This window comes from Notolepis coatsorum (assembly GCF_963971535.1).
Source record: "Notolepis coatsorum genome assembly, chromosome: 7".
NCBI classification, from domain to species: Eukaryota; Metazoa; Chordata; class Actinopteri; order Aulopiformes; family Paralepididae; genus Notolepis; species Notolepis coatsorum.
In genome coordinates this window covers 132,919,321-132,945,713 of record NC_140171.1, presented here as the reverse complement: position 1 = coordinate 132,945,713, position 26,393 = coordinate 132,919,321, and positions in this window count along the sequence as shown.

Genomic DNA, 26,393 nt, shown 5'->3' with positions numbered 1-26,393 from the left:
GTACTCCCCAACACGCCCTCACTCTCCCCAATTGTCCCCTTAGCACCCCCCCACACCTAGTGACTGGATGGTAAATAAATGACTTGGTTCCCCCCGCAAGCAGTACCCTCCCTCATTAACACCAGAAACCTTACAGTGGAAAAGGGAAGGTTAAATAGGAAGGGGTTAATAATATATATATTACCTGCATCAAAGGGTTAAGATTAGGCTCAATAAAAGACACACACACCGTGCTCCCATTCAGTCTGATTATTATTGTATCATTGGCCTAATTACACAATAGCTACGTCTGGTGATTATTGCACCATGGTTATCATTGCACAATAGACACAGTATCAATACCTTCCCTAAGGGTTTACATATACTGCTCTAGTACTCCGTAATATGGGGAAAGAAGGGAGGACATAGGGGAGGAATAGAAGGGTTCACTGAATGGGAAAATATTATTACACCCAGGGCCGCCTCAGGGGGTGTGCGAGCAGTGCGGTCGCACAGGGCCTCGCGGGAAGGGGGGCCTCGCAACATTTTTTTTTTTTTTTTTTTTTGCGATGCCCCCCTTCCCGCGAGGCCCTTTTTCATCACATACCTAAAATCTAGTTTTGCTTATATGATTATATATTTCACATTAGACACGTTTGTAGAATGTGTCTGACTTGTTCCTGGGTCTGCAGACATACTCACTATTGGAGCTCTGGGGCTCTGCAGCAGACATACTATTGGTTTCAACGAAGGGAGTGGTTACTTACATCATGTGTAGTACGCCGGCGCGCGTCAGCTGCGTTTGACTATTTCGCGCGTGCAGCTTTTGACTATTATGCTTAGTTATGCCAGCCAAGACGAAGAGGTCGGTCATTATCTGTCGGTCGGTCACCAAGGAACGTTGACGAAAGGCCTCTCGCTGGCGGGACAAATGGCCGGAGCCTTGTCATGGTGCAGTCGGGATATAGCCATGATGATGTCGGCTAGTAGCTAGCTTAGCTAAAGGCTAACTAGCGTTAGCTAACCTAGAGACAGCGCATGCAGCCAAGATGAAGAGGATGGTCGTTTGGCAGATGAACTTCGTCAACTCCACGCGGTTGTCTCCATCCTCTTGGACGTTTGGTGAGTTTTTAACCTATTCTATTAACTCTATTCTATTCCCGCCGTGGACATCTCTCTCTCTCTCTCTCTCTCTCTCTCTCTGGAGCTAAACTGGCCGACTAGCTGTTGTAGTACTACTAGTAGCTAACGGTGTGTGGCCTGGTGTCAGCACCTGTATTGCTTTTATCACATTGTACAGTTTTTCAGTGGTAGCCGCATAGCTTGCTTCTGCGTTAGCTAATGGTTAGCGATAGCCGGGTTGAGCTAACTGTTAGCCAGTTAGCTGTTTAGCTACGACGTTAGCTGCCGGCTGCGCTCGGCTGGGAACGTTCGTTTGATGCTATCAGTTAGCCTTGACTTAGCTGTTAGCTTGTGCTACGACCATTGACATTAGCCGTGAGAATAGCAGGGGGTTCTGGCACTCTGACTACGACATCATCTTTGACAGAAGATGTAGTCGGGCCTGCACCATGACAAGGCTCTGGCCATAGCTTATTTTTGTCCCGCCAGCGAGAGGCCTTTCGTCAACGTGGAGACCTGTGTTGTGGCCTTTCGCCCTGCGTTCCTTGGTGCAGGTAAGATTAATGAAAATGTCATGACATTACCCCACTCTTCCTTCCTTCCCCTCCCGAATGTTTTGTTAATAACGATGTTTTTTTCCAGGCAAAACATATGTTACTTCACAACATTTGGAGATACGACATGTGCTGTGTGTGAATTCATTGTCTTGGTCGTTTGTGTAGCTTGGGTAGCGTTGGGCCGTTGGCCAAAGCTGTGTGTGGCCTGGTGTCAGTAGCCTACCTGGCTAGCCTTTAGCTGTCGGCCATTGGCTCCTTGCTGCTTTGTTTTCTCTGGTATAGACCCTCTTCTCTTTGGATTTAAGTGTTGATCTTTGTCCTTTTGGATCTATGTATATTCATGTTGCCTTTGTGAAGTTATCTTTTCCTTCTGTTTTGTTCTTTCATTAAAAGTTGAATATCCTTTAGGGGGTCATCTTTGCTTATCTCTCTCATACATGCTCTCTCTCTAACACACACACACGACAAACACACATGCTCTCTCTCTCTCTCTCTCTCTTTCTAACACACACAGTCTGCCTATGGCGGCCTTTCTCGATGGCTAGGCTTTGCTCGCTGAGTCTGTACCTAGTCAAGGATCTTCAGTCACAGTGCTCAGGTATTCTGCCACTGTGACTCTCTGTTTAGGGCCAAATAGCATTTCAATTTCTTTCCAATGTGTCTCTCTCTCTGTACACTCTCTCTCTTGCTATATGTTGACTGTATCATGCCCAGCCTCGGGCAGCGCTATTATTTACGAATATGTTGACTGTATGAAAAAAAATATATATATATGCACAGGGCCTCGCATTTCTCCCAGGCGGCCCTGATTACACCAACACGGTATCACACTCAAAAGAAATAAACAGAAAGCAAAAGAGTGGGCCCACAAAATACCAGTAAAGTCCTATCTTAATGCCGGCATGTATTGTTTGGGGTACCCCTATGGAATGGTAGTAGCAACGTTACTTTCGCCCGCAAGCTGCACCACACTGTATACTGTATAATAACTCGGGAGCATCAATGCCCATTTGTACTCATCCAAAATGGCCGCCTCGCCACGCCACTGTTGTCCGGAAAGCAAGATGGCATCGAACGCTCTCGGTGAGGATGCTAGCAGGCGGAGCTGGACAGAGAGGCAGCGCCGGCTGAGAGCGTGTGCTGAGCGATGACGACCCCTGCTGGACGGGACGAACTCCCGTAGGCTGCAGGCAGCCGGGTGCAGATCTGGTCGCAGGTACCCGGGGCAGACTGATTGCAGGCAGCCGGGTGCAGATCTGATTGAAGGCAGCCGGAGTAGACCGGTTGTTGGCCCACGCTCGTCTCGGGGCTCGCACTCTATACCGCACACAGTAACTACTATAACTCGATTGTTAAGGACTTTGATACGTTGTTAGCCGCACGTTACTTATACCGCACACAGTAACTATTATAACCCGATAGTTAGTGCCTGGCTCTGCACTAATTGTTCACACACTATCGCTGGTACTGCTAGGATATCGCGTCCACTAGCAAGTACTTCCTATCACCCGTCGCTATCCCACAGGGCCCTCTGGCATAACTTCTGCAACAGGGCTCTCCAGAGCCCCCGTCCATTGCGACTGTTCGTGTTCAAGTTCACTGCCGAAGAGGTTCTCTTTCCGTCTTCCGCTCCCATATATCACGTTCCATCTCTCTCCAACACTCTCTGTCAGACACCGCCCCCTGCTGGTCCCGCCTACTAGTCACACAGGGAAGGATGTTGATTATGGTCCAGCGATACTGTGTATGGTCCATACTTCAGTCGATAGAAGGAAGAGAAACTCATATCATTGCTCGTGGGAATATCAATGATGTCTTTGTGTACAAAGGGGATATAAAACACAAGTCAGCAGTTCTGAATAATATACAATATTTTCAGGCTGCTACAATATGATATCATAATTATTCTAAATATGTATTTATAACCTTTTCAAACAGTAATTGATATGTAGTAACAGGGCTGACGGGGAAAAAAATGCATAATCAAATCAAATCAAATTTATTTGTAAGGCCCGACAACACACGTTAATGTCCCCATGGGCCGGACACGTCTTCTTTACAAGTCAAGAAGAAACATAACAATAAGTCAAGAACAAAACAAGAACACCATAAGGTCCAACAAATTTTAAATAAATGCAAAATAAATGAATGAATGCAAACACTCCCAGACATACCCCACGCGAAGGTAAGGAAAAACTCACTAAAACCTAACAATAGGGGAAAAAATGCACCACAGGCAGTGTGGAGGAGAGAAACCTTAGAAGGGCCATTCAAGGGGGGATCTCCCTTCTTAGATGTCGGTGATAGTAGTGTTGCAGACTGACAGTTGGTAAGCATGCACTCATGTGTGTAGTGAGACACAGATGAGTGCATGCAATAGCAACTGAACATTTTGAAAAATTAAAGATAGAGCTGATAGCGATGGCAACTGAACATTTTGAAAGATTAAAGATAGAGCTGATAGCGAATCTATTTGAGGCACAGGGGCGGCGCAAAGAGGGTTGCGTCCTCCCCATCTTAATCACGGGACGTTCAACACTCCGGTCATCGCTCTGAGACAGCCGGAGACAGGGAGATAGGGGGCGATGCAGAGAGGGTCGCATCCTCCCGGTCTTCATCACGGGACGTCCGACACTCCGGTCAACACTCCGGGACAGCAACTCACAGGGAGACAGGGAGACGGGACAGGCGTTAGACAGCTCGCGTGATTGTAGTGGGCGGACATAGCAATAGATACATGTTGTTTAAATGTGAATTTTTTTTAAAATATATTTTTCATTTTTCTGAGAGATAAGAATCCACTTAATTCAAAAAATGTATCCAAAACTTTTAAAACAATACTTTTCAAATCAAACATTAAAAAGTTAAAATGGCAAGCTTTCGTAGAATGACCGTTTATGGAATAAAAAGGTACCACATTTCCAGTGTGTCGATTCTTCTGATTACGAATGCATTAACGGGGGAGACAGAGTGTGATTCAGTTTTTAGCTCTTTAGCATTTTATGTTCTTTTACTAGTTTTAACCCTTCTTATTTTATGTTCTTTGCTCTTTCACTAGTTTTAGTGTTCTTTTTACTCCTTACTCCTTGCTTATTTTATATTCTTTTTTACTCTCTTGCTAGCTTTTGTTTCTTTTACACTGTAGCGCTTTGAGATTTGCTCCACAATTATAAAGCGCCCTACAAATCAAATATATTATTATTATTATTATTATTATTATTATTATTATTATTATTATTATTATTATTATTATTATTATTATTATTATTATTATTATTATTATTATTATTATTATTATTATTGACTGAGCCAGTGAATGGTCTCTCTTTAGATCCACTGTCTGGATGATGTGTGTGGTCTCGTGCCCTTCCTCAACCCTGATGTTCCTGACCAGTTCATCCGGCTCTGGCTCTCCCTCTTCCTCCACGCTGGGTAAGCAGCACTCTAAACACTGTGGTTCTCAAGCATGTGCATGTCAAGGACCCCCATATTGATACATACTGGGCTATAAACCCCCATTTCCCAAGATGTTGTTCCAATCTCGAAAGGACATTTGTTGTTATGATTTAGTTCAGAATTCCATAGCTGTCTTTAGGTGTAGGCATAACAGGACAGTAGAACCTATGATGAGAATAATCATTTGTATACATTCTTTCATTCTAACTTCTAGAAATTATTAGTGATTTTATTCCCTGGCACGGTCAAACCCGCCTTGTTACAGCCATCACAAACAATTTTTTGTACTTTGAAATCTTCTCTATCTGCCCCCTTATTTGTAAAACTTAATCCGACTCGTAAATATATTCATTATACAAATTTTGTCGGAGGGGAGAGGCTAAGTACTCAGAAATGACAGCTGGCACCAAATCCATTCCGAAGAAGAGACAGCGGACATGGACCCAGACGTACTTTGTTGGTGGTGTGAAAATATGCAGAGAGAAATGTAATATCTTTGGAACCGTTTGTGTGTATCTGATTCGGGAGATTCTCTTTTCTCCATTAAAATTCCAGGGAGATAATGGTCCAAATATAGACATGTGTGTGTGAAGGGGGGGGGGGGATGAGAGAGTTTTATAGTTGAGTCAGTCTAGTGTTTTTGATTTAACATTCCGCTGTGATCACTTTTTCCTCTAACAGAATAATTACCTCTTTTGTCATTGTCAGCTCTTTGTTGTATGTTTTTACAGTGTGAGTTAAATAATTTTTTTTTTGTTATACTCTGTTCCTCTCCTTCCTATAATGGAAACCCTGTGTGGAGATTTAACTCAAAGTTAAACTGTAAGACTGTAAGTGTAAACTGTCTCTCACATCATTATAACAAAGCTATGCTCTCCTGCAGTTCACCTGGAGAAGGTGTTAGGCGGGGAGGGTTTCGGTTTATTGCAATGACGTTGTGGGTAAAGTAGTGCTGCATGCATCGTTAAGAAAAACGGATCCAAGTCAAGGTCTTGTTTTTTTTATTATACAAATGTCTTTATAATAATAATCCAAAAATCTCAACAAGATCCCAAAGTCTTTGCCTGGTCAGGGGTCAGGGGTCCGCAAAGACGACTTCAAACTAGCAATGGTAACAAACGATGAGGTACTCAAAAAACTGAGCGCCCTCCAACCTAACAAGGCCACTGGCCATGACAACATCCCCTCCAAATTCCTCAGAGACTCAGCAGCCGCCATCACCCCAGTCATCACACACATAATAAATATCTCCATAAAACAGGGATACGTCCCCAAGGACTTCAAAATTGCGAGAGTGACCCCTCTGCACAAAAAGGGCAGCAAATTAGACCCAGGCAACTACCGTGTTGACAGAATCTGGCTATGGGGCGACAATAACGTGGTCAAGAGCAGGCACGTTGGAACTTTAAAATCGGTAGGGGGTGCGGCCTTTGAGATTTTATTTTTGCGCAGTGGACAAAAACAGAGTCGGGACACATTTCCTTTAGCTCTAGCCTGTACACCCCAGACATGTTGCTGGCCCCGTCAAAACAGTATCCTATCAGCCTCTCCATGGGCAGGTCGAGGCGTAAAAGAATGTCTTTTATACACAAAAACAGCGTCTCGGCTGTTGTGTCTGGGGCATTGTAAAAACCCCAAAAGAAGTTCTGAGCTTCCAAGTTGTCATCGGCGAACTGTATATTACACGAGAATTGTTATTCTCCAGTGACATCAGTGGTTCCGTCAGCGGTCAAGCCAAATAATGGGTTTTTGGATGCTTTGCCTCTAATTGTCGCTGAATATCATGGGCAAACAGCTGTAAGATTTCGTTTTGGATGTTGTTGGACATCCAGTTGTCTCTCTTTTGGAGCCAATTCTTCAACTCGGGATCAGACTTGGTGCGCATTCTTTCGATCATCAGCTGCCATAAGACCCCATCCCTATTTGCATCACCCCTCAGTGAAAGCCCCTGGCGCCCGAGGAATCGTATGCAGCTGAACTGCAGCTCTAGCATTTTCCTCGCTGTCATTTGTTTTTTTGCAATCGTTTCGGAAAGCAGTGCATTAATTGACTTACTTTTCAGCGCTGCAAATTATTGACTTGCATCTGAATGAATGCGAGATTTCTCATGGTCCCGTAATTTCTCCATTGCTTTCCTCCAATTGGAAAAGCCTGTCTCCTTTACAAAGGCGCTCTCGCTCTTGGACACCAACCTTTTCACAATCGCTGACCTACACACACCGCACACAATGCTGTCACGTTCAGCAATGTACTGAGTCTAGCCACTACCACTCTTTGAACCAGGCCGCCTTACAGGAGCGAGTGCAGCTCTCCCCAGGGTCTTTTCGGGCAGGAAATACATAATTATCAAGTGGTCTGAATGACACATCATGATCTGCATTGATTTTAGTAGCACTAGCCTCACTAGATTGAAGAGGAGGAGAGGAAGGAATCGTAATAGTGGTGGCTATGCTGCTGCTGGCACAGATCGGGGGGAACAGACTCAGTTAACTCTTCAATACCTGATGCTGAGGCTGAACCTCTGTCGTCTCTGTCTCTCTCTGACGTTTATCAGATTTAGTGGGACTGTCACTGGGACCGGCGGGACATTTCGAAAAGTTATCTGATATTTTTATTTTCTGCGAGTGAGACATTCTGTGCTAGCAAAGTCTGACTACTAGCTAAAATCGACTGACTGCGCAAGCCTATGATCTACACCAGGTGTAACTGAGGGGTACAATTCCCTGACTGTATTAATAAGTATTGGTATTAAACCACTACCGTCTTATGTACATTACTACTGGCCATACTGTACACGAGTATATGATGAGAACACTTCCCCACAATGAAATTGGTTCCACACAAAGTTGTAATTAAGTATTTATTGCAGCAAAAGGTACATAATATACTTCTCTATTTTACTTTGGATGCGCTTATAAGGCAAAGGAATGTGCGTAGGCAAATCAATAACGAATGTCCATTCTCTGGTTACGCATGAGATAAGAATACAACCTGAATCTTAGGAATTATATCTATGGTACTCTGGGGAAGCAGCGGAGATACTGGTAGGGGGTTCCCACCGGTTGTAAGCCAGCAGGGGGAGGAAATGTTCGAATGCAAAGTCTGGATCAGCGGAGACTCAATAAGCTCCTGCTCTGGGAGGCGGTATCTTACTCCCTGATCGGCAGACGAAAAGCAGCAGCTGTAATCCCAGTATGCGTGCAGCACAGGTGAAAGCCGGCCAGCCTCTCCAATAGAGACGGGCTCGAGTGATGTTCCTCACGGGTAGATCCCACAGCAGTGGGGTGTAGACGATTCTTCTCCGCTCCAACAGCCTGGTCCAAAGCAATAATAATAATAATCCAGCCGGAAAGGGGCTCTGCATTCACCGGTGTAGACTCTCCGGTGCGCGGCACTTCACATTAACTAAGTTGAACTTGACGTTATTCAACCAAGCTCTGACACTTTACTATCCTATTCGCACGCGGCTATAAGTGCTCTATTTAGACGCACGGTTGTTCACTTCACTTGGTCGTTGACTCGTGATGAAGGCTTTACTAGTAAGGAGCGAACGATACGTTGAACAAACGTATTAGGATAAGACAAGACTCTATTTTGGGGCAAAACGGGCCCTACTTCACCGCACGTTGCATAGTGGGTGAGGCTTCACTTGGGTAACTCGAACTAAGACTCGAACTGAACTGAACTCGGACTACTTCTGTATTCACCTGCGCCATATTTATATGTACGGGGAATAATCTAGTGCCAACCTTATTTCTGTCTCGTATTCCTGGGCAAGGCCGGGCATGTACAGACATGTCTTGACGGTGGCTTTGAACTCGACTCTGGGGGCATGGTCGCTGGCGCTGGTGGAACGCTATCCAATAAGAGAACGAAATATTATGGTCTGTACTAGGTTAAAGGGATATTCCGTGTATATGTACAAAGAATACACAAGGGATATCAAACGAAACACAAATATTATGCAATATATATCAATCAATAAATATATATATTCGGTTTAATCTGACCCTTTGTAACACCAGGGGTGGGCAATTATTTTCCCCAGGGGGCCGAATGAGCAACTGAAAATATGTTGGGGGGCCGGGCCAAAATTCCAAACTCAATTATGCATAATATACATTTTATTTCTATATAAAAAGCAGTAAATGGCATTGTTTTGACCCCTGGTAAGAGTGTATGTTATTATTTGGCAATTAAAAGGTGAGGTTAGCTTTCAAAAATATTATTTATTCAAATAGAATTTATTTCCAAAATGATAAACAAAATGTGAAACATTAATAACAAAGGGAATTTTGAGTTTCATATACTATTGAAACAAGGATTTTCTTAGCTTTCTAAAGACATCACATCATCTTATATCAAAAATAAACAAGACATGTCACTGAACTGTGTAAAGAAAAGTGTACCAGTTTTGTAGCCTTTTTTACTTTACATGCCTATATTAAACATTTAATGTTTTCAGAACTGTGCAAAAAACAAACAAAAAAAAGATCAAGTGTCCCATTTCACTTGTTATATTTCCACATTTTAGTGTTCTTCAGCTCTTCTTTTTTCATTCAGTGTGAGAAATCCAGTCTCTGTTGAGCTTTAACAAGTCCATCAAAGTCAGGTTGCATGTCTGAGGTGGAGATGCGAAGCACAGCTGCCAGATGTTCATCAGTGAGAGAGGATCTGTACCTGGACTTGGTAAACGTCATGACCGAGAATGTCTGTTCACATATGTAGGTGGATCCAAAGAGAACCAACATCTTCTGAGCATGTCTCCTAAGCATATATTGTGCGTGTGAACGTTGACACAAAAAAAAAAAAGTAAAAAAAAAAAAAGAAAAAAAAAACACAAAAAAAAAAAGATTATTTAAAAAAAAAAATTTAATTATCATGTAATCTTTCGCGGGCCGGTCAGAATCATCCCGCAGGCCGGATACGGCCCGCGGGCCGTACAATGCCCAGGTCTGATCTACACTGTAGTAGCTCAGTGGTTCGTGGCGCGTGGGAAGGGCGGGAGACGGGAGTTGAAAACAATTAGTTGTTTCACCTGTCAATCTGTCTGTGACAGTCTGAAATCTACTCTGCTGCAATCTTGTCGGTTTTACACGTATGATTGTGTACAGTAGTGTAATGAATGAATGAAAACTTTATTTAACAGATTAGAGAATACAATACAGTACGGCTCAATACACACAATATTAAAATGGTGAAGTGCTTTGAGCAGGATAAACTTATAACATACAGTATTACAGTTACAGTTATACAGTTACAGTATATAATATACAAATATATAAATACCGTCATAAAATAATAAAAATATTTTATAAAAATTATTAATTGAAAAAAAATTATTCTTTGCACCCCCCCTTCCAACGTGCCTGGTCAAGAGGCATGGTTTCTATCTTTAGCCTTTAAGCAGCGTGGTTTATTCATTCACATGGTATGAGCAGCAGCACATGAGTTATCCTCTCACTGAGAGGCTGGTGGAGAAAGAGGTAGAGGGGGAGGAGACATCTCTATTTATACTCGCCACCTGGTGGTATCGTGAGTGGCTCCGCCTAGAGCGCCCTCTAGTGGAAACAGTTATATATGCAGTTAGACAGTTACTAACAATCCTACATAGAACCTCTAACTTTAACATACCGCCCTGTTTCTATTCTTACCTCCATCTCGAAAGTCATGGAGAAAATAGTCTACGAACAGGTCGAAAAGTACCTAAAAAAATGTAATCTACGAATTCCAATCTGGCTTCAGAACATCCTACTCCACTGACACATGCCTTCTCTATTTGAACGACCACATCAAACAAGAGGTGGATGCGGGCAAATACTGCGGCATGGTCATGCTGGACCTACAAAAGCCCTTCGACACTGTCAATCACTCCATTCTGATTGACAAGCTAAAAGCAATTGGTTTTGATTAGGGATGCTCGATATTGGCTTTTTTACCGATACCGATATACCGATATTGTCCAACTCTTAATTTCCGATACCGATATCAACCGATATAATCCGATACCGATATATGCAGGGTTTCCCCCCCAAAAAACTGAATAATTTCAGGTAATTAACATTACATATCTCTTGTTGTGGAATTACCACAACATTATGCATACTTTTGACAATAAATAAAATCTGAATTTGTTCTTACTTGCTTGCCTGGGTAAATAAAGGTTCTAGAAATGGAAAAAAAAAACCTCAGCTCGGAACTAGGCAGAATCTGCATATGGCTCGCTGATAACAAACTATCATTACACATGGGAAAAACAGAGTCCATTCTCTTCGGTTCAAATAACAAACTCAGCAATACTCAGCAAGCAATACTCAGCAAGACCGACGGCTTCTCAGTTACAGTGGGTGACAATATTGTCACAAGGAAAGATGAAATTACCTACCTGGGTTCCATCCTAGAGGCTAATCTTTCCTGTGACAAAATGGCATCCAATGTAATAAAAAAAGTCAACCAACGAACTCGATTCTTGTACCGGATCTCCTCTCTGGTAAACAAGAATACCCTGAAGACTCTGGCAGGAGCACTCATTCAAGGGTACTACGACTATGCCTGCACCTCATGGTACCAAAGCACCTCAAAGGCGCTAAAAACAAAATTGCAAACGTCTCAAAACAAACTGGTCAGACTACTGCTTGACCTTACTCCTAGAACCCACCTCACCCCTGCCCACGTTGACAACCTAGGATGGCTTAGAGTAGACGACAGAGTACAGCAACTTGCAATGGGCCTGGTCTACAAGATACACTACACAACCAAGGTACCCATGTACATGTCAAAATACTTCCCAAAGGTCAGTGAATACCACGATCACAACACCAGAGGGTTTCAAGTTTCAAGCTCCACAAATCATGTTAAACCCAGATTTGGCTCAAACAAGGGACTAAACACGTTTAGCAATTATGCCACATCAATGTGGAATGCCCTACCCAAAACTGTAAAGGAATGTGAATCACTACCCTCTTTCAAAACCACTCTCAAAGAACACCTACGGGAGACTGCAATTCGAAACTGGCCCCTGTAAATGTCCTAACCAAACTCCCTCCAATGTACAGTAAATGACCAAGAATGGTTTTGTCAATATTCCAATGTACAGTTTTGCTTGTACAGTTGTACAGTGTTCCCCCCCCACCCCTCCTACCCCCCCCCCCCCCCCCCCCCCCCGCTGCCACCCCCCCACCCCACCCACCCAACCACCTCCAATGTACAGACGCCCCCCGCGTGAACACTTAAGGCAACTAACTTGTGCTTCCGCATTTCTCTGATTGGCCAACTGACCCCACGTGACGCTACGGCTCGTTTTACGTCTACGCCGGTGACGGCACTCAAACGCCAAGCGAGGCTGCTCGCGGAAATGTAATGTTATGTTCGAATCCGTAGAATACATATTTATCAAAACAACATATTTATCAAAACAACTACCAGATTCACTCATAACGTTATTTCGCGTGACAACACAGCCCAGCTGTCAGAAACTGTACATTGTAACGTTATATAACGCAACGTTATATAATGTTATTTCGCGTTTTTATTCATAACGTTATTTTGCGCGACAACACAGCACAGCTGTCAGAAACTGCACATTGAGGGGGTTTGAATCACTGTACATCAGTGGAGGCTGCTGACTGATTAACTACATTACCTGCTGTGCTGTAGGCCAAAGCAGAGGTACATTAAAAGCACAGGTACAGTAGGTTACATGATTGATGATTGATTGTAACTACATTACAACGTGCAAGCCAGCGCAGAGGTACAGTTGTAGGTTACATGATCTAAGGGGTGTTGTTAATGCATTTTATTACCTGCTGTGCTGTAGGCCAGCCAAAGCAGAGGTACAGTAGGTTACATGATTGATTGATTAACTACATTACCTGCTGTGCTGTAGGCCAAAGCAGAGGTACAGTAAAAGCACAGGTACAGTAGGTTACATTATTGATTGATTAACTACATTACACCGTTTCAGATTCAGATTACTTTATTCGCCATTTCATACAAGTACAAAATGGAACGTGTTTTGACATTACAGTGCATACTTTTTTCACAATTAACACTTTGACTGCCTAAAAACGCTTTACAGCGTCATTGCTGGCGATGCTAAAGTTGCCGGGGGACGCTGTACAGCGTCCTTATATCAATATTTCAAAAATCTGCGATCTGATCCATAATGTCCCTCCGCTGGTCTGAGAACCACCAGCAGGACCCACTGAGCTCTCTGGCGGTTCAGGAGCGCCATCTGGTGGCCGATCGCGCAACCGCTTAACAGGAAGCACAGTGGAGGTTGTGCTACATGTCCGTATTGCTTCCGGCCACTCGGGATAGGTTCCGGCATTCTAGCTCGTCACTCTACATAGCGATCGATTGCCAATAACTCGATAAACAACATGATTTGGACGTATATACCATTATACAAGCTGGAGATGGACCGGGTAATAATATATCCCATAATGATAAAATTTCTACTCGACGATGATCGCCCAACGGCGCGCGGAGACTGGGGTGAGTTTCAGCGTGTAACGTTACCATCTTCGATACTAACTGCTTTTATCAACATTTGACCCACATTAGATGATTGGTATAACGCTGCCCACGGAATTATAAACGCCCCCTCGCCCATCCGGTCAACATCAGATGACGTGTAGTAACTTCTAGAAGTACGTCTAGTTGGAATTTTTTATATCGCGCTGATTGCCATCAAACTGTATTTCATCATCAATATAATGCATTTGGGGCTATATATCACGTTCTGGAGAAAGTTGCAGAAAGAGATGAAAACATACTTATACATTAGACCATACTTTACTATGAATATGTGAATGAAAAAGTTTAACGTTGCTACACAATGAACAATACATATAGGACTTTGAATGGGCCCTAATAATGGCAATGTAGCAATAGAATTTAAAAAGTTATAGCCCTGCAAAGAAGGGGACTTTCTCCATAGACAAATAGCGCTGGCAATCTATGGTATATCATTAATTTAACCCATGGCAGCCAAAGTGTTAAGAACAATACAACAGTAAATAAATAATTTTAAGTAAAGTGCAAGACAGGACAGAACAGTGAGACAACAATAAGACTGTGAAAGTGCGTTGGTTGGGGACATGGATACAGTGCAACACAAAGTTCAAGTCCAGAAGTCCAGCATTAGCAGCTCGCCATAGAGGGGGGGGGGGAGCAGGGGGACACCTGACTCGTTTACCAGGCGAGCTGCTGAGGGGAAGAAACTCAGTCTGTGGCGGGACTTTAGTGTCTTGGGCAGCCGTAGCCGCCTGCCGTGGGGGAGCATGTTGAAGAGGTTGTGACCCGGGTGGGCGGGGTCTGCCATGATCTTCCTCGCCCTCCTCAAGGCCTTGGTGGAGTGTAGGGACTCGAGGGAGGGAAGGGGGCAGCCGATCACCCTCTCCGCCGAGCGTATCACCCGCTGCAGCTTGGCCTTGTCTCTGACCGTGGCTGCAGGGAACCAGGTGATGATGGAGAGGGTGAGGATGGACTGGATGATGGCGGTGTAAAACTGGACCATCATGGTCCTCGGCAGCCTGAACTTCCTCAGCTGACGTAGGAAGTACATCCTCTTCCGGGCCTTTTTATTGAGAGCGATGGTGTTCAGCTCCCATTTCAGGTCCCGGGAGAGTGTCATGCCGAGGAAGCTGCAGGACTCCACAGAGGCCACCGGGGTGCCTCCCAGAATGATCGGGGTGGGGGGGGCTGCCTTCCGCCTGAAGTCCACTACCATCTCCACTGTTTTCTGGGCGTTGAGGTCCAGGTTGTTGCAGCTGCACCAGCTCAGCAGCCTCTCGATCTCCCTCCTGTAGGCGGACTCGTCCCCCCTGGATATGAGACCCACCAGGGTGGTGTCGTCCGCAAACTTCAGGAGTTTGACCGAGGGGTGCAGAGAGACGCAGCTGTTGCTGTACAGGGAGAATAGTAGTGGGGACAGAACACAGCCCTGTGGGGAGCCAGTGCTGATGGACTTGGGATCGGAGATGTTGATTCCCAACTTCACCCGCTGTGACCTGTTAGTCAGGAAGTCCGTGATCCACCTGCAGGTAGAGTCCGGCACCTGCAGCAGGGACATCTGGTGCTCCAGGATGTGCGGGAGTATGGTGTTGAAGGCCAAGCTGAAGTCCACCAACAGAATCCTGGCGTAGGTCCCTGCAGTGTCCAGGTGTTCCAGGACATAATGCAGAGCCATGTTCACAGCATCGTCCGTGGAACGGTTGGCTCTGTATGCAAACTGCAGGGGGTCCAGAAGAGGGTCTGTGGTGGACTTCAGGTGGGCCAGGACAAGGCGCTCAAAGACCTTCATGACCACAGACGTCAGGGCGACCGGTCTGTAGTCGTTAAGGCCTGTGACCTTGGCCTTCTTGGGGACGGGGATGATGGTCGAGGCCTTAAAACATGCTGGGACCCGACACAGCTCCAGAGAGGTGTTAAAAATGTTAGTGAACACTGGGGACAACTGGTCGGCGCAGTGCTTCAGGGTGGCGGGTGAAATAGAGTCAGGACCGGCTGCCTTCCGGGTTGTTTTGACTCTTGAACAGGCGGTTCACCTCTCTTTCTGTGACAGAGAGGGGGGGGGAGGAGGAGGGGTGGCGGGAGAGGGGAAGGGGAAGGGTGGGGGGGTGTGGGGGGGGGGTCGTGGTAGGGGAGACAGGGTTACCACTGGGTACCAGATGGGGGTGAACGTGCAAGCCAGCGCAGAGGTACAGTAGGTTACATGATCTAAGGGGTGTTGTTAATGCATTTTATTACCTGCTGTGCTGTAGGCCAGCCAAAGCAGAGGTACAGTAGGTTACATGATTGATTGATTAACTACATTACAGCAACTTCCTGCGTGCCACTGCAGTTGGCTGGCAGCCAATGATCGGGCCTTGACGCCTTGTAGCCCGGTGTAATGTGGCAATGAGCTCTGCGCTGGCTTGCACGTTGTAATGTAGTTAATCAATCAATCATGTAACCTACTGTACCTGTGCTTTTACTGTACCTCTGCGTTGGCCTACAGCACAGCAGGTAATGTAGTTAATCAATCAATCATGTAACCTACTGTACCTCTGCTTTGGCTGGCCTACAGCACAGCAGGTAATAAAATGCATTAACAACACCCCTTAGATCATGTAACCTACTGTACATCTGCGCTGGCTTGCACATTGTAATGTAGTTAATCAATCAATCATGTAACCTACTGTACCTGTGCTTTTACTGTACCTCTGATTTGGCCTACAGCACAGCAGGTAATGTAGTTAATCAATCAATCATGTAACCTACTGTACCTCTGCTTTGGCTGGCCTACAGCACAGCAGGTAATAAAATGCATTAACAACACCCCTTAGATCATGTAACCTACTGTACCTCTGCGCTGGCTTGCACGTTGTAATGTAGTTAATCAATCAATCATGTAACCTACTGTACCTGTGCTTTTACTTTACCTCTGCTTTGGCCTACAGCACAGCAGGTAATGTAGTTAATCAATCAATCATGTAACCTACTGTACCTCTGATTTTACTGTACCTCTGCTTTGGCCTACAGCACAGCAGGTAATGTAGTTAATCAATCAATCATGTAACCTACTGTACCTCTGCTTTGGCTGGCCTACAGCACAGCAGGTAATAAAATGCATTAACAACACCCCTTAGATCATGTAACCTACTGTACCTCTGCGCTGACTTGCACGTTGTAATGTAGTTAATCAATCAATCATGTAACCTACTGTACCTGTGCTTTTACTGTACCTCTGCTTTGGCCTACAGCACAGCAGGTAATGTAGTTAATCAGTCAGCAGCCTCCACTGATGTACAGTGATTCAAACCCCCTCAATGTGCAGTTTCTGACAGCTGTGCTGTGTTGTCGCGCGAAATAACGTTATGAATAAAAACGCGAAAATAACATTATAACGTTGCGTTATATAACGTTACAATGTACAGTTTCTGACAGCTGGGCTGTGTTGTCACGCGAAATAACGTTATGAGTGAATCTGGTAGTTGTTTTGATAAATATGTTGTTTTGATAAATATGTATTCTACGGATTCGAACATAACATTACATTTCCGCGAGCAGCCTATTTCCGCGAGCAGCCTCGCTTGGCGTTTGAGTGCCGTCAAAACGAAAAGTCACATGAAACAATGCAGACCACTGATTGGTCAGAAGAGAGACGCGTCACTCGTTGGAGGCTCACGCCTCCGGCGTAGGGAACGAGCGTAGAGAGGCTGGTATTCACGAAGGAGAGCGCTGGCCAATCAGAGAAACGCGGAAGCACAAGTTAGTTGCCTTAAGTGTTCACGCTCCCCCCCACCCAACCCCACCTACCCAACCTCCTCCAATGTACAGTTTCTACGTCAAATGTATATACTCTCTTTTCTGGACTCTTTTTGTATCACAAACAGTACTGTATTTGCAAATCTGGTATGTCATAAATGTATAGATGTAGCAGTACTGTCTATCTGTATGTCATGTATGTCATATATGTCCTGATGAATTGAAAATGGGGGACCCTGATGTAAACAAGACGAAAGTCTTTCTCTGGTCTGCATCCCCTTAACAATTGTGTGTATTGAGCTGTACTGTATTGTACCCATTCTGCAATCTGTTAATAAAGTTTTCAATCAATCAATCAATCACATATTATGTAAATGTATATTTTGGACAGTATTTTCAAACCTAGTCATTATTATTACAACTTAAAGGTTGTATGTTGGAGTGTTGTGTGCATTCTTACTTGGATGGTAAAGAAGTTATTTGGATTGACTGTACAACTGCAAATACAAGGGCTGTCCAGAAAGAAAGAAATATGTCAAAACAGACTTGTATTGTGAGCCTAAAATTCTATTCAGTCCAGTCAGTGCAGTCTTTTACTGGGTAGATTAGACGGTTGAGAAACAGTTGGTGTGAATGGTAACCGGTTATGCTATGTAGCAATGTAGCTTGCTTCAGTGTTTGACACATACAGAAGAACTGATGCATGAGGCCACACTGGAAGTCCTTGAAAACAGCAAATACAAATTGAGTCCTTGAAATTTGCATTGAAAGTTTTGTTCATCCATGATCAAATTGTTCTGAATCAAGAAATATTTTAAAAAATTATTTGAAGTGTAACTAACTGTCGGAAATTGGTTTTAAGCCATACATATTGGATCTGATTTTTCTTCTATAAAAAACTGCATTTATCGGTAAAATACGACGCTGTGATCAATACAAAAGCATGTTTTAGGTTCGGTAAAATATATCTAAAATAGACCTTACCTTCATCATCATCAGGTGGCTTCTTCGTTCCGAAGGTTGCCTATCACTCTCCAACCCATTCTGTCCCCACTTCTTCTCTCCAACTCCGTGACTCCGCTTCTCACTCCGCTCCAATCACAGACGTCGTCTACCCAGCCTCTTCTTGGTCTTCCACTTCCTCTCTTTCCACCACCTTCCCCATCACCACCTTCTTGAACATCTCCCCGCTGGATCCTCTCAGAACATGCCCGCACAACTCCATCTTTCTCTTTTTCAACCTCTCCAGCAGCTGTCCTCCTTGCATACCCGCTCTTCTCAGTACCTCCTCATTCTTGATCTTATCCTTCCATGTTATCTTCAGCATCTTCCTCATCGTCCACATTTCAAAAGAGTCTATCATCCTCTTTGCCTCTTCATTCAGCGTCCATGCTTCTGCTCCGTATGAAAAGACTGACATAACATACGTTTCCAAAATCCTGGTCTTCGTTTTGCAACTTATGTTTCGTCTCAATAAATCTTTATGGTTCCAGAATGCGCTCTTTGCAATTCCGGTTCTTCTCTTAATGTCCATGTTAGCTCTTCCACCTTCACTGATCCAGCTTCCAAGGTACATGTACTCCTTCACTTGTTCAAGTTTTTCTCCATCCACCTGTATTTTACAAACAGTTCCTGGTGTTTTTTCAATGATCATTACTTTTGTTTTCTTTGTGTTTAGCGACATTCCATAGTTTTTACATTCGACATTCAGCTTATTCATCATGTCCTGTAGATCTTCTTGACAGACTATAGCGGTGTCATCAGCGTATCTTATATTGGTGATGTTCTCTTCGCCAAGTTTTACTCCTTTCCCTCCTCTCAGACCTTTTTTCATTAGTGATTCACTGTACATATTAAAGCGTACAGGGGACAAGATGCATCCTTGTCTTACACCCTTCTCCATGGGAAGTCTCTTGATTTCTCCTTTCCTATTATTATATATATATTTTTTTTTATTGATCTTTTTCCCCCTCCATTTTTCATCCGATTTTCTCCCATCCCAATGTTAGTCGTTATGCCAATTCCCAATCCCCTTCCTGGTCGCTGCGCACTTACCCCCCACAGTCAGATCATCTGGGAGAGTGGAGGCTATCACATGCTTCCTCCAACACACGTCCAGCCAATCAACCGCTTCTTTTCACCTGGCAGCACGGATATTCTCCGAGAGGGCGTAGCGTGTGGAAGGATCACACTATCCCACTCAGGTCCCATCCGCGCTTAGCAGGCGCCCCGACCGAACTGTAGGAGTCGCTGTTTACAACGACCCGGACCCACCCCGCCAGCTTCTCCCACCCTCTAATACTGCCAATTGTATTAGTGTGAACGGCCAGCCAAGCTGGTGACAACCCTGGAGCTGTGAGCTCCAGCTCACAGCTCCGGGGTTGGTGACGAACGCAATCTCCGCTACGCCACCTAACCGCCTATTCTCCTTTCCTATTCTAACATTAGCCTTCTGCCTCCAGTATAAGTTGGCAATTATTCTTCGGTCAGAAACTGGTATTTCGAATTCTTCCATTGTTCTCATCAATGTTGTACTGTATGTTCAATTCTGTCGAAGGCCTTCGTGAAATCGATGAAAAATATATACAGCTTCTTCTGTTGGTCTATACATTTTTCGCCAATGATTCTGAGTTGGCAGATTGACCTTAGTCAGAAGGTACTCCAAAATGAATAATCTGTGTAGTTCCATCGCGATCGCCATTACTCGTGTGCCTTGAAACAATAGGTTTCAGGCGAGCGAATCTCCGACAGATGGCTGTGTGTACTTTGAGGGGGAAGGGATTCCTGCAGCCGGAGGTACCTCAGTACTGAAAGACACCTTAGAGACCCAGTTTAAAAGGTAGGCGATACTGCCACCTGTCGGGATTCGATTGTCATTGCAATTATAATGTAGGCAGCGGTGCCAGGGAGACACAGGCAGGTCCGTGTGAGTGTTTACAATGGGAAAATCGAGAAAAAAAACAAAAAAGGATCTAAACCCGAGAAATCTCAGGGTTGGCACTCAACGGTTGGATTTGAAACCCGAGAAATCTCGGGTATGGCGCAGAAAGAGTTAAAGGTGAATTGTATCCTTTTAAATACCCTTTTAAAATGAAAAATAGTGCTTAGAAAAGTATGTGAAAGTCCTTTTGCAATGTCTGTGGGAACGCTGCCTACCACCACAGAGACCCAGGTTCAGTTCCTGGCAGCGGTACCTCCGGCTTGGTCAGTCGTCCCTACGAACACAATTGGCAGTGTTTTGCAGGCGGGAAGCCGGTGGAGTATGAGTCCTGGTCGTTGCAATAGCACCTCCTACTGGTCAGTCAGGGAACCTGTTCAGCAGGGAGGGGATCTGGGGGAGATGGCGTGAACCTCTGTGGGCGTTGCGCTCTCCCAGTGAAACTCCTTGCTGTCAGGTGAAATGAAGCGGCTGGCGACGCCACATGTATGGTTGCGCAACAACTAGGGGGGATTGGCATAATTGGTAAATTGGGGGATGAGAGAAAAGGTAGAAAGGTTAAAAAAAACACGGCTTAGAGTATGGGGGTTGGGGAACAAATATGGGCATTATATGGTTCTGTATCATACTAGCTCATGCTCAGCGTCATATTGCATATATCTCGCTTCAGCGTATATACACTGAATACATTTCAAAATGTACCTTTAAATGCCAGCATTCATCTGGCCACACCCCCATCCGCTTACCTACATAAGCAGGGGTGGTGCCACACACTCATCTCCTTCTCAAATTTCATCACAAGCAAACGTGCTGCTCATATGCCCACTTGACGTGGAGACAAATATTTACTCTGAGGAAAGGAAGAACAAGGAGATACGTTGACATCATATCTTTATTTTCTCTCTCACTATTTTCGAGGAAATACGGCGATATTGTCTTCGTCACTGGAGTGTCTGGAAGATGGTGATCATTCTAAAAATCCTCCACCGGTTTTCGTATTGGGAGCGCACCGCTGCATGCCTCCCAACTGCGGTTCCTTGCTGTGGCTGGTTGCGGTAAAACCTTTCAGCACAGCTGGACTGTAGGACGCGCCGCTGTTGTGAGAAGCGGTGGTTCCAGGTTGGTGAGTAATGTTTTGCTTGCAAAACTCCACTTGTCTGTTAGTGCTATGGGGGCTAACTGACAATGTTTACGAACACCGGCCCCAGATTAAGGTCTTTTGTTCAGCCTCTTAGGCAACAGCGGAAGACCTTGGTCTGAAGCCCATTATAGTTAACTAGTGGGCCACGACCATTAACACTGGTGATCCCTGTGTTTTCTGGACGAGTGGATTTTTTCCTCTGTCACCGTGTAGGCCCCGTCTTTCATATACAAATGAGAGTATTCCCTCACGAGGAAATATGGGCATGGATGTTCGTTAGCGGAAGATCTGTGTTCAAGTCAGCTACAGGCCAGTTGGGTATTGTGCTGGCTCCGTCGGGTGTTGGTAAAATCACGTTGTAAAACTGTGTTAACATCTTGTTTCTCTTCTCTCTTAAACAGTGAGGAGGGTTTCAGAACGGCGGCCTGTCTGAGTGATTGTTATATCATTGTGTACAAGTTCAGGTGATAGCTGCTTAGCTTACATGCTAGTGGTGGCCTACTGTTAGCCAGTCAGCTGTTAGCTGCGGCGCTAGCCTGTTGTGATCACTAGGCTAGGAAACGTTAGCTTGCGTGCTAGTTATGGCCTACCTAGGCTAGGCTAGGAAACGTTAGCTTGCTGCTATCGGCCGAGTGCGGCCGTTAGCTTAATGCTACACTGTTGAACGTGCTGTGACTATAACATGTTTTAAACACTCTTGACTACGACGTCATCTTTGACAGAGGATGTTCGTCGAACCTGCCCTGAGCCAGACGGCGAGGACTGCGTCAACAAGGGGGACCGTAGCGGCGGGATGGAGCAGCAAGCTGCCCGTGTCGTCAAACACAGGAGGCTGTGTTTACTTCGGTGCCATGTTAGAGACTGCACTTCGCTTGATCTGCGCTCCGGGTAGGCAAGGTCTGGACCAGACCTTGAACACTTCTTCTGGCTTTCCCTTCTAAATGTTTTGTAAATAACGATGTTTTCCAAAACATGTGCTGCTGCACTACATTTAGGATACGATGTGAGTTATGTGTGAATTGTCTTGTCACTGGTATTAGCTTCTCCATGCAAATAGGGTTGTTTATTACAGATGTGAAAATGATCTGGTTTGTTGTGTTGAGAAACATCATGTGTGTTCTTGTACCGAGCACTCTCAACTAAGGGGGTTAAACTAACCTATAAAGCTATGCTTAGTGACATATGAGTAAAGAATGATTCTTTTCTCAGCCTGTAATGACAATGTTCACATATTAACAGGTTTACCTGTTCAACTGGCCGTATTAAGGGTAAAGTAGGAGGGTTGTGTTTTCCCCCCGGTTCCCTGGGGACTTCTTCATCCTCCTCTCAGACATGTTGTTACACTACATTGTGTCACTGTGTGGTAGGGATACGATGTAACCCTTAGCTTGATTGCTGAGGTTGTGCTAAAACTGCTTGAGAAACATTATTTTCCTAAAAGAAAAGATTGTTTGGTCGCTTTTCGTGTGTGCTTAGCAAGGCCTGTGGCCGATACTAATCGAGAATTATGTATTCTCTCATTATGAAAAATGGCGTTCCTCTGTAGAGTGTTTTTGCCATTTTTTGTAGGTGATGATGGGTTGTGTGTGTCATGTGACCTACAACTGGGTTGGGCTGGCCACAGAAGCACATGTGTAAGTTTGGTACCGGGGCTCTTGGAGAGCCCTCTCTGTTCTGTGTTTTTTCCTTAGTAAAAATCAGATAGCAGGTTAGCACATGCGCTGTGTGAAGCTGTTAGACGCTTCATGGAGCTGACTATGACTGTGTCATCCTCTCTTTTTGTCATTACATCGTATCATGGGTGTGGGGTCGTAAAGGGGTGAACTGGTAACCTTTCCTCCCCCTTGTTTCTGTTGGTCAGGGGTAAACCCACCTGTCCTTCAAGGTTCCTGTCACGTTGCGGTTCGGCACGTTACAGGGTGAGGGGGGGGGGGTAAGTTTCCTGGTCCCACGCCCTGGAATATTGGGCGTGTGCACCGCAGAAATTCCCCCGCCATAGAGTATGTCACTGTGTGCGCGTCTCTGTTGGTAGGACTTCCGTGTGCTGTTCAGGTCCATATGATGGATCTGTTTAAAATGGGGGGTGGTCAGGGCTCCTCCTCACGAAGCTCCTATTCGGGCCTTCTGTGAGTTGGGACTCTCCTTCCATGTGTATGGGTTCAGTGCCTCCTCCCCGGAGAGCCCTAAAACCAAACTTTTACATGGCTCAAGGTGCAATATATTCTTTTCAATCTGTACAGCTCACGTGGGAAGTCTCTCTGGGGATTTCCGTCTCCTCTCTATGGGAGGGTGGTGGAATGTAAAAATGTAAAAAAAATGTACCCCCGGCCGTGTAGACTGGGATACATACTGTTGGTGCTTCCTTCTTTTCTTTTAAAAAGAGTTGGGGTTAGGAAGTATCACACCCCTCTTGTCGTTCCCCTGGGCGCCTTGGGGATTCAATGACAGGTCTAAATAGCCTGTTCATTGATGTGGTTGTGTCTCGACGCACGCATAGTGCTAGCTCGGGGTGTTCTGTAATCAGGCGACTGACTGGCACGCCTTGGTTGCTTGGGGTTAAAACGGCGTTTTTATAAAGCAACTGGGATGGAGGTTTTTCCTCTTCCGACGACCTGTTTTGGTTGTCGACGGATTCTCGTTCATATCTGGGGGATGATGACGGAATGGATCTGACCATATGTAGAGGGGTCTCACGCCCTGGGGGTGGGCCACCGGGCGCGGTTCGCCCCGAACGTCTGGGTGGCGCCTTCTTTTCATGTTTAAGATCAATACGCATATCTGCCCCTTCTCCTGGAGTAGGCATGTCGGCGTGGTTAGGGCACGGGACTGGTTCTGGTCACGCTGGTCCGGATCAGTTGAACCCGTTGTCCGCCGGGGATGCAGATCTGCTGTTCTGGTACCCTGAGGGACTTGGGCTTTTTTCAGGGGGAAAAATGCCAGGTCGGTCCGGGTGTCACAGGGTTAAGCGCTATGGAGACCCTGGTTGGGTACATTTTTTACTCAGCACTATCGTAATGGCTTACGGCCATGCCAACCTGTACACGCTCGATCTCGTCAGATCTCGGCCGCTACACAGGATGGTCCTGGTTAGTACTTGGTTGGGAGACCGCCTGGGAATACCAAGTACGGTGTGCTTGGGGCTGGTTCTCCATTCTTTTTCGCTCCTCTCTCACGCATGGCGAAGAGGGGCCTGTTGGGGTGGTCTTTGACCTCCTCTGGTGACCCTGTGCTTCCCGTATCGCCGGGCCCGGTCCGAAGTAATGTTTCGTCGACCCGTAGGCCTGGGTTAACCCTTTTTTGAAAACTGAAACACTTGTACTGCGGTATAGCCGGTGTATACCTGCAGGTGTGTTTTGGAGTTTTTTCTTGAGGGGTTATAGGAACAACCACCGCATTGGGTGACACCAAGGTGGTTGATTCCCTGGTGTGTTGGAGCAGTGTCAACTCCCGGGTTCACCGGTTGAGGGTGCCCCTGCACGTTCATGACGTCTGCCAATCGTGTCAGCCTTCTCTGCCTCAACCCCTCTGGGTGGGTTTTTTTTAAATGGAGGCTTGGTCATGCAACAACGCCAGCATACGCCCCTTCCGCCGGGGCGGCTGTGTTCAGCTGTCCCCTCTGGCGCCTGTCTCGTCCGCAGTCTCCAGGCTAGGGTTAACAGCCTGTTGCCTGGTTTTTCCCCGGTGCGCTGCCTGCTTCCGTTGGTTAACCTTTTTTGTGTGCTTACGGCCATGCTGACTGCCTGTTCTGCAGGGTCAGTGTGCCAGGCGGTGTACTATTGGGGGGACAGGGCCCGCTCGGCTGAGGGGCCTTTGTCCGAATACGCTGGCGATGTGGGGGGCGGGGTCACTAAGTGCCCACCTGGTGGGGTCTTGATGCTGGCATCATGGACTTCTCCGGGCCCCCATTCCAGGGGGTCCAGTCCCTTTGGTGGGTCTGGGCCTTCCTTCGCGCTCCGCTGCTACAGCCTTGCCACGGGGTTGGGTTTGCCCTTGACCCCGTGAGTATGGGGGCAGTAACGAGGTTGTTCCCTCCGTTCGTTCCCGGGTGGCATGCGGGTTGTGCGTGGGTGTAGTCGTGGGGTCAAGCCACGGTCTGCTCACCCTGTGCGTTGAGTTGCTTGAGTGCCTCTTCGCACGGTCGGGTCCGTCGCCCTCCCGTGATCCCCCAATAGGGGGGGTGCCCTCCATTAGGGGGGGTCGGGGGGGCTCGGTCCTCCCTGATCTGATGGTTGTGGGAGGCCTCAGCGGGGTACATTTGTCGAGCTTCTAGCTCCCGCTCAGCTCCTGCTATGCAATATGACGCTGAGCGTGAGCTAGTATGATACAGAACGATAGGTTATGACTATAACCAAGTTCTGTTAATACTAGTGACGCTCAGCGTCTAGACGCCGCTGCAGCCCTTGCTTTTTCATTGTGGTGAAATTTGTTGGGAAGGAGATGAGTGTGTGGCACCACCCCTGCTTATGTAGGTAAGCGGATGGGGGTGTGGCCAGATGAATGCTGGCATTTAAAGGTACATTTTGAAATTTATTCAGTGTATATACGCTGAAGCGAGATATATGCAATATGACGCTGAGCGTCACTAGTATTAACAGAACTTGGTTATAGTCATAACCTATCATTCTTTATCTGAAGGGTGTGGGAGTGCAAGAAAGATGAAACAGCAGACGGTAGTCGAGTTATTTCCTTTACTTTCCCAACATATATTTACATACATTCATAGAGTGCAGAGACGTTAACGTTAGTCGTAGTAGAAGTGACAGCAGCCAGCTGACAGCTGACAGCTGACATTATGTACACAATAACACACCCCCGTTTCCAAGAATCCAGAGTCTTAAAGGAGCCCTCACTCTGCTCCTAAAGTCCAGTGAATGTCTGCACCATTGTGTGTGATAAGTAAGTCACCACAAGGGCTTATTTGTTGTCCTCTGACTGATACTAAACCTAT